The following is an 8,813-nucleotide window of genomic DNA, read 5'->3' as shown; positions in this document are numbered from 1 at the left end:
TTTTTGATTTCGCAAAAGTCAACACGATCATTAAAATTTAAAAAAAATTGATTTTGTGAGAACATTCTAAAGAAAAAAAAATTCTCCATTATTTTCTTGATTTACAATCTAGATCCTTTTTAATTTTTTTTTTGGGGGGGGGAAGTGTTCACAAGAGCTAATAATGTTATGGACATATTTAAAAAAAAAAATAAAAAATCAATTTTGTGAGTACATTCTAAAGAAAAAAAAAATCTCCATTATTTTCTTGATTTAATCTAGATCCTTTTATTTTTATTTTTTTTTGGGGGGGGGGAAGTGTTCACAAGGGCTAATAATGTTATGGACATACTTAAAAAAAAATTAAAAAACAATTTTGTGTGAATATTCCAATTAAAAAAAATTCTTAATTATTTTTTTATTTACAATCTAGATCCTTTTTTAATTTTTTTTTTTTTTTTTTTGGGGTGGGAGTGTTCACGAGCTAATAATGTTATGGACATATTTAAAAAAAAATTAAAAAATCAATTTTGTGTGAACAATCTAATAAAAAAAAATTATCCATTATTTTCTTGATTTACAATCTAGATCCTTTTTTAATTTTTTTTTTTTTTTGGGGGGGGGAGGGAGTGATCACAAGAGCTAATAATGTTATGGACATATTTAAAAAAAATAAAAAATTAATTTTGTGTGAACATTCTAATTTAAAAAAAAAATTTCTCCATTATTTTCTTGATTTACAATCTAGATCCCTTTTTTATTTTTATTTTTTTTTGGGGGGGGGGGAAGTGTTCACGAGCTAATAATGTTATGGACATATTTAAAAAAAATCAAAAATAAATTTTGTGTGAACAATCTAATAAAAAAAAATTATCCATTATTTTCTTGATTTACAATCTAGATCCTTTTTTATTTTTATTTTTTTTTTGGGGGGGAAGTGTTCACACAAGCTAATAATGTTATGGACATATTTAAAAAAAATAAAAAATTTATTTTGTGTGAACATTCTAATTAAAAAAAAAAATTCTCCATTATTTTCTTGATTTACAATCTAGATCCTTTTTTATTTATTTTTTTTTTGGGGGGGGGGAAGTGTTCACACGAGCTAATAATGTTATGGACATATTTAAAAAAAATAATTTTGTGTGAACATTCTAATAAAAAAAATTTTTTTTTTCAATTTTGCTCAAGAAATTCCGTCAACTTTTGTCCCTTGTTCTGAGGTTTTTGTTTGGCGGCTCGAGGTTGTAAATGATTTATAAACCCCATCGTTTGTTCTATTTTAAAAAGTACCAAAAATTGTAATTGTCCAAAGTGCTACGCTCCTTATTTGGTGAAGATCCATAAATTAGTCGTCTTGTATATAAGTGTTTGTTCATTTTTTACTGGTCGTACCGAATGTCTATATAGCTGTAACCCCCGCGTGCCAAAAACAGAATAAAAACCCTGAAAACTAGGCCAATCGCCACTTTCTCGGCCTGCAAATTTTGGTAAAATTGGCAGCTATGCGGTAAAATTTTAAATTGCAATTTAAATGTGTATTCTTTTTTTTTTAAATAGTTACACAAAAATTCTTGTGGTTGGATTTTTTTTTTTTAAATGAGAAATAATGACAATTTATTTTTTTTTTTTTCCTTTTATTCAGAATGTGTGCACCATTCCCTTTCAAGTTTTAATTGTTTGTTCGTTTTTTACTGGTCGTACCGAATGTCTATATAGCTGTTTGTACCTGTAATGAAGTCGATGTACCCCCGCGTGCCTAAGTGTCTTGCCAAAATTAACAAAATAAAAACCCTGAAATCTAGGCCAATCGCCACTTTCTCGACCTGCAAATTTTGGTAAAATTGGCAGCTATGCGTCAAAATTTTAAATTGCAAATTAAATATGTAATCTTTTTTTTTTTTAAATAGTTACACAAAAATTCCTATCGTTGGGTTTTTTATTTGACAATGACAATTTCTTTTTTTTTTCCTTTTATTCAGAATGTGTGCACCTGAATCCCTTTCAAGTTTTAATTGTTTGTTCGTTTTTTACTGGTCGTACCGAACCGATTGCCTAAGTGTCTTGCCAAAAGTACCAGAATAAAAACCCTGAAAACTAGGCCAATCACCACTTTCTGGGCCTGCAAATTTTGGTAAAATTGGCAGCTATGCAGCACAATTTTTAAAATTCCTATCGTTGGGTTTTATATTTATTTTTTTTAAAATGAGAGATAATGACAATTTCTTTTTTTTTTTTCCTTTTATTCAGAATGTGTGCACCTGAATCCCTTTCAAGTTTTAATTGTTTGTTCGTTTTTTACTGGTTGTACCGAACGTCTATATAGCTGTACCCCCCACGTGCCTAAGTGTCTTGCCAAAAGTACCAGAATAAAAACCCAGAAAACTAGGCCAATCACCACTTTCTGGGCCTGGAAATTTTGGTAAAATTGGCAGCTATGCAGCACAATTTTTAAATTGCAAATTAAATGCGTATTTTTTTTTAAATAGTTACACAAAAATTCCTATCGTTGGGTTTTTTATTTGACAATGACAATTTCTTTTTTTTTTCCTTTTATTCAGAATGTGTGCACCTGAATCCCTTTCAAGTTTTAATTGTTTGTTCGTTTTTTACTGGTCGTACCGAACCGATTGCCTAAGTGTCTTGCCAAAAGTACCAGAATAAAAACCCTGAAAACTAGGCCAATCACCACTTTCTGGGCCTGCAAATTTTGGTAAAATTGGCAGCTATGCAGCACAATTTTTAAAATTCCTATCGTTGGGTTTTATATTTATTTTTTTTAAAATGAGAGATAATGACAATTTCTTTTTTTTTTTTCCTTTTATTCAGAATGTGTGCACCTGAATCCCTTTCAAGTTTTAATTGTTTGTTCGTTTTTTACTGGTTGTACCGAACGTCTATATAGCTGTACCCCCCACGTGCCTAAGTGTCTTGCCAAAAGTACCAGAATAAAAACCCAGAAAACTAGGCCAATCACCACTTTCTGGGCCTGGAAATTTTGGTAAAATTGGCAGCTATGCAGCACAATTTTTAAATTGCAAATTAAATGCGTATTTTTTTTTAAATAGTTGCACAAAAATTCCTATCGTTGGATTTTTTTTTTTAATGAGAGATAATGACAATTTCTTTTTTTTTCCTTTTATTCATATTGTGTGCACCTGAATCCCTTTCAAGTTTTAATTGTTTGTTCGTTTTTTACTGGTCGTACCGAATGTCTATATAGCTGTTTGTACCTGTAATGAAGTCGATGTACCCCCGCGTGCCTAAGTGTCTTGCCAAAATTAACAAACTAAAAACCCTGAAATCTAGGCCAATCGCCACTTTCTCGACCTGCAAATTTTGGTAAAATTGGCAGCTATGCGTCAAAATTTTAAATTGAAAATTAAATATGTAATCTTTTTTTATTTTTAAATAGTTACACAAAAATTCCTATCGTTGGGTTTTATATTTATTTTTTTTAAAATGAGAGATAATGCCAATTTCTTTTTTTTTTTCCTTTTATTCAGAATGTGTGCACCTGAATCCCTTTCAAGTTTTAATTGTTTGTTCGTTTTTTACTGGTCGTACCGAATGTCTATATAGCTGTTTGTACCTGTAATGAAATCGATGTACCCCCGCGTGCCTAAGTGTCTTGCCAAAAGTACCAGAATAAAAACCCTGAAAACTAGGCCAATCACCACTTTCTGGGCCTGCAAATTTTGGTAAAATTGGCAGCTATGCAGCACAATTTTTAAATTGCAAATTAAATGCGTTTTTTTTTTTTTAAATAGTTACACAAAAATTCCTATGGTTGGATTTTTTTTTTTTAATGAGAGATAATGACAATTTATTTTTTTTTTCCTTTTATTCATATTGTGTGCACCTGAATCCCTTTCAAGTTTTAATTATTTGTTCGTTTTTTACTGGTCGTACCGAATGTCTATATAGCTGTTTGTTCCTGTAATGAAGTCGATGTACCCCCGCGTGCCTAAGTGTCTTGCCAAAATTAACAAACTAAAAACCCTGAAATCTAGGCCAATCGCCGCTTTCTCGACCTGCAAATTTTGGTAAAATTGGCAGCTATGCGTCAAAATTTTAAATTGCAAATTAAATATGTAATCTTTTTTTATTTTTAAATAGTTACACAAAAATTCCTATCGTTGGGTTTTATATTTATTTTTTTTTAAATGAGAGATAATGCCAATTTCTTTTTTTTTTTCCTTTTATTCAGAATGTGTGCACCTGAATCCCTTTCAAGTTTTAATTGTTTGTTCGTTTTTTACTGGTCGTACCGAATGTCTATATAGCTGTTTGTACCTGTAATGAAATCGATGTACCCCCGCGTGCCTAAGTGTCTTGCCAAAATTAACAAAATAAAAACCCTGAAAACTAGGCCAATCACCACTTTCTGGGCCTGCAAATTTTGGTAAAATTGGCAGCTATGCAGCACAATTTTTAAATTGCAAATTAAATGCGTTTTTTTTTTTTTTAAATAGTTACACAAAAATTCTTGTGGTTGGATTTTTTTTTTTTAAATGAGAAATAATGACAATTTCTTTTTTTTTTTTCCTTTTATTCAGAATGTGTGCACCTGAATCCCTTTCAAGTTTTAATTGTTTGTTCGTTTTTTACTGGTCGTTCCAAACCGCGTGCCTAAGTGTCTTGGCAAAAGTACCAGAATAAAAACCCTGAAAACTAGGCCAATCACCACTTTCTCGGCCTGCAAATTTTGGTAAAATTGGCAGCTATGCAGCACAATTTTTAAATTGCAAATTAAATGCGTTTTTTTTTTTAAATAGTTACACAAAAATTCCTATGGTTGGATTTTTTTTTTTAATGAGAGATAATGACAATTTATTTTTTTTTTCCTTTTATTCATATTGTGTGCACCTGAATCCCTTTCAAGTTTTAATTATTTGTTCGTTTTTTACTGGTCGTACCGAATGTCTATATAGCTGTTTGTTCCTGTAATGAAGTCGATGTACCCCCGCGTGCCTAAGTGTCTTGCCAAAATTAACAAAATAAAAACCCTGAAATCTAGGCCAATCGCCGCTTTCTCGACCTGCAAATTTTGGTAAAATTGGCAGCTATGCGTCAAAATTTTAAATTGCAAATTAAATATGTAATCTTTTTTTTTTCTTAAATAGTTACACAAAAATTCCTATCGTTGTGTTTTTTATTTATTTTTTTTAAAATGAGAGATAATGACAATTTCTTTTTTTTTTTCCTTTTATTCAGAATGTGTGCACCTGAATCCCTTTCAAGTTTTAATTGTTTGTTCGTTTTTTACTGGTCGTACCGAACCGATTACCTAAGTGTCTTGGCAAAAGTACCAGAATAAAAACCCTGAAAACCAGGCCAATCACCACTTTCGCGGCCTGCAAATTTTGGTAAAATTTTTTTAAATAGTTGCACAAAAATTCCTATAATTGGATTTTTTTTTTTTTAATGAGAGATAATGACAATTTCTTTTTTTTCCTTTTATTCAGAATGTGTGCACCTGAATCCCTTTCAAGTTTTAATTTCTGATGTATTTAAATAAGAATACCCAAGATATATTTACAGAAGAAATATGAGTCTTTTATTCCCTTTTTTTTATTCTGTAGCATATGTTTTGTACCTAGTATATTTTAAAAATGTATTTTCTACGGAGTCATTTGAAAAATTCCTAAAAAGGAAGCGGTCACAGGGATCTCATCGCGCTCAGTCGTTTTGGGGGAAATTATGCTCCAAAATGCAGCACAGATTAAATAAATTTATGTTCACAATGTGGGCGGCCATGCAGGCCTAATTCTTTAGCATCTATTTCGTTTTTTAATTTTATTATAGTCAATAATAAGTGCAATACCCACTCTGGGATATTCTGAATAAGGAGAGTTTAAAACATTTTACTGGTCTTTAAAAAAAAAAAAAAAAAAGCAGCAGGTATTTTTGGGAAAAATTTATAAGAAAATAAAACAACTCATTTAATTAAATTAATTTTAAAATGTTGGAAGAACATCTTTTAGCACGCCGTCACTGGCGTTATATATATATATAAAAAAAAGTGTATGTATTTAATTTTCATATATATATTTTTTTGCATTGATGCTAATGTGTCTTTTATGTCAAATATTTTCACCGAGCCAGCAGGACCCTCGAGGAGCGAACTAATACTTTTAAAAAAAATGTTACCTTAAAAAAAAAAAAAAAAAAAGGAGCAGTTATTTTTGGGAAAAGTTTAAGCTTCCTGTGTAAAATATAAAAATTAAATGAATTTAATTGAATTAATTTTAAAATTTTGGGAGAAAATCGTTCAGCATGCCATCACTCGAGCTATACTGAAAAACATTTCTTTTATTTTTATATATAATTTTTGTACATTGATACTAATGTGTTTTTTTATATCCAATATTTTCACCTAGCAAGTGGGGCCCTTGAGGAGAGATCTGATACTTTTTAAAAAAAAAATAAATTTGAAAAAGCAGTTTGTTTTGGGAAATGTTTAAGCTTCCTGTACAAAAAAAATAATTAATTTATTCAAATTTTGAAATGTTGGGAGAACATTTATCAACACGCCATATAGAAAAAAAAGTGTATGTATGTAATTTATATATATATATATATATATATATATATATATATATATATATATATAATTTTTTTTTTTGCACTGATACTAATCAATTATTTTCTCCCACCTACTGGGGTCCTCAAGGAGCGATATGAAAATGTAAAAAAAAAACAATAAGAACAGCTTTTTGTGTTTTATTTTAATATATATTTGTTGTACATTGATACTAATGTGTTTTATATCCAATATTTTCACCTAGCAAGTGGGGCCCTTGAGGAGAGATTTGATTTTTTTTTTTTTAATTTTGAAAAAGCAGTTGGTTTTGGGAAATGTTTAAGCTTCCTGTAAAGAAAAAAAAAAAAAGAAAAATGTATTTATTAAAATTTTTAATTCAATTTTTGTATTAAAAGGATCGATTTGAAAATGTAAAAGAAAAAAAAAACAAAAACAAAAACAAGAACAGCATTTTGGGGAAAAGTTTAAGCTTCCTGTAAAAAAAAAAAAAAAAAAAGAAAAATGTATTTATTAAAATTTTTAATTCAATTTTTGTATTAAAAGGATCGATCTGAAAATGTAAAAGAAAAAAAAAAAACAAAACAAAAAACAAAAACAAGAACAGCATTTTGGGGAAAAGTTTAAGCTTCCTGTAAAAAAAAAAAAAAAGAAAAATTTATTTATTAAAATTTTAAAATTTTTAATTACATTTTTGTATTAAAAGGATCGATCTGAAAATTAAAAAAAAAAAGTAAAAAAAAAAACAAAACAAAAAACAAAAACAAGAACAGCATTTTGGGGAAAAGTTTAAGCTTCCTGTAAAAAAAAAAAAAAAAAAAAAAAAATTTATTAAAATTTTAAAATTTTTAATTACATTTTTGTATTAAAAGGATCGATCTGAAAATTTTAAAAAAAAAGTAAAAAAAAAAACAAAACAAAAAACAAACAAAAACAAGAACAGCGTTTTGGGGAAAAGTTTAAGCTTCCTGTTTAAAAAAAAATAAATAAATAAAATTACTTTTAATTAAATTTTAAATGTTGGGGGGACATCTTTCAGTACATCATCATTGGAGCTATATTATTTATCTATTTATTACAGGCATCATCAATTTCCGAATAGAAAAAGTGAGTTTTTATATATAATATTTTTTTTTTACATTGCTACTAATGTGTCTTTTATATCAAATTGTCACCTAGCCAGTGCGGCCCTTGAGGAGAAATCTGATACTTTTTCCCATTCATTTAAATCTTTTATCTGGGGTATTATTTTAAAATGTACAAAAGCAAAAGGGGCCAGTAAATACACAGGTTACAATCTATACATGAAAAAAAAAAAAATACAGGTATGCCCCTATGTCCTATTTACACAATTCTGAAAAAAAAAACAAAAAAAAACAGCGGAGATAAAAAAATTATTATTATTATTATATATATATTATATTATATATATAATAATAAATAAAAAATGAATTGTCTTGTTTTTTTTTTTTTTTTAAATTAAAATTAAAATTTTTTTTAAATTAAAATGGATGATTGTCACTATTTTATGTCATTATTGTCTAATAAATGAATCGTTTGAATCTTGTTACTTAATATCTTTGCAAATCGTGCGTTTCGTATTCGGAAGGCGATCTGACTTTAAAAATAAAATATTATTCTGAGCGGTCGAACAAGCGGAAAGATGATTGGCGCTTAAACTGAGCATTTAAATTTCAACGTGTATTTTCTATAAATAATTGAATCAGAATTATTAAAAAAAAAAAAAAAAAAACTCGGATCCAGCAAGTGCGAGCCGTGACCCCCACACCAGTCTAAACAGATGACTTTTTGTTCATGAAGTTTTCATACAACAGCTTCACATTAATCAGAACTGATAAAAAATAAAAAAAAATACCATTTATATCCAGTGCTTATAACACTTAGGGAAAAAAAAAATAACATCTGCGAGTGTATTTTCTATACAAGCAAAATCAAGTTTCAAATGAAAGAACAGTCATTTTGTTCTTTGCCAGCCCGTGTAATGCGTTTTTTTTTTATTATTATTATTATTCTGGTCGTAAAAAAAAAAAAAAAAAAAAAAAAAAAAAAAATGAACTGCTAAATTAAATCTTTTCTACGCTTAAAATAATTATGTCATGTACAAAGCTGGCACTACAACGATCTAAAAAAAAAAAAAAAAAAAAAAAAAAAAAAATGAACTGCTAAATTAAATCTTTTCTACGCTTAAAATAATTATGTCATGTACAAAGCTGGCACTACAACGATCTAAAAAAAAAAAAAAAAAAAAAAAAAAAAAATGAACTGCTAA

Source organism: Staurois parvus, unplaced genomic scaffold (genome assembly GCF_062004578.1).
Source record: "Staurois parvus isolate SC_StPar_1 unplaced genomic scaffold, SC_StPar_1.0 ptg001922l, whole genome shotgun sequence".
Taxonomy (NCBI): domain Eukaryota; kingdom Metazoa; phylum Chordata; class Amphibia; order Anura; family Ranidae; genus Staurois; species Staurois parvus.
Note: the sequence above shows the minus strand (reverse complement) of the source record.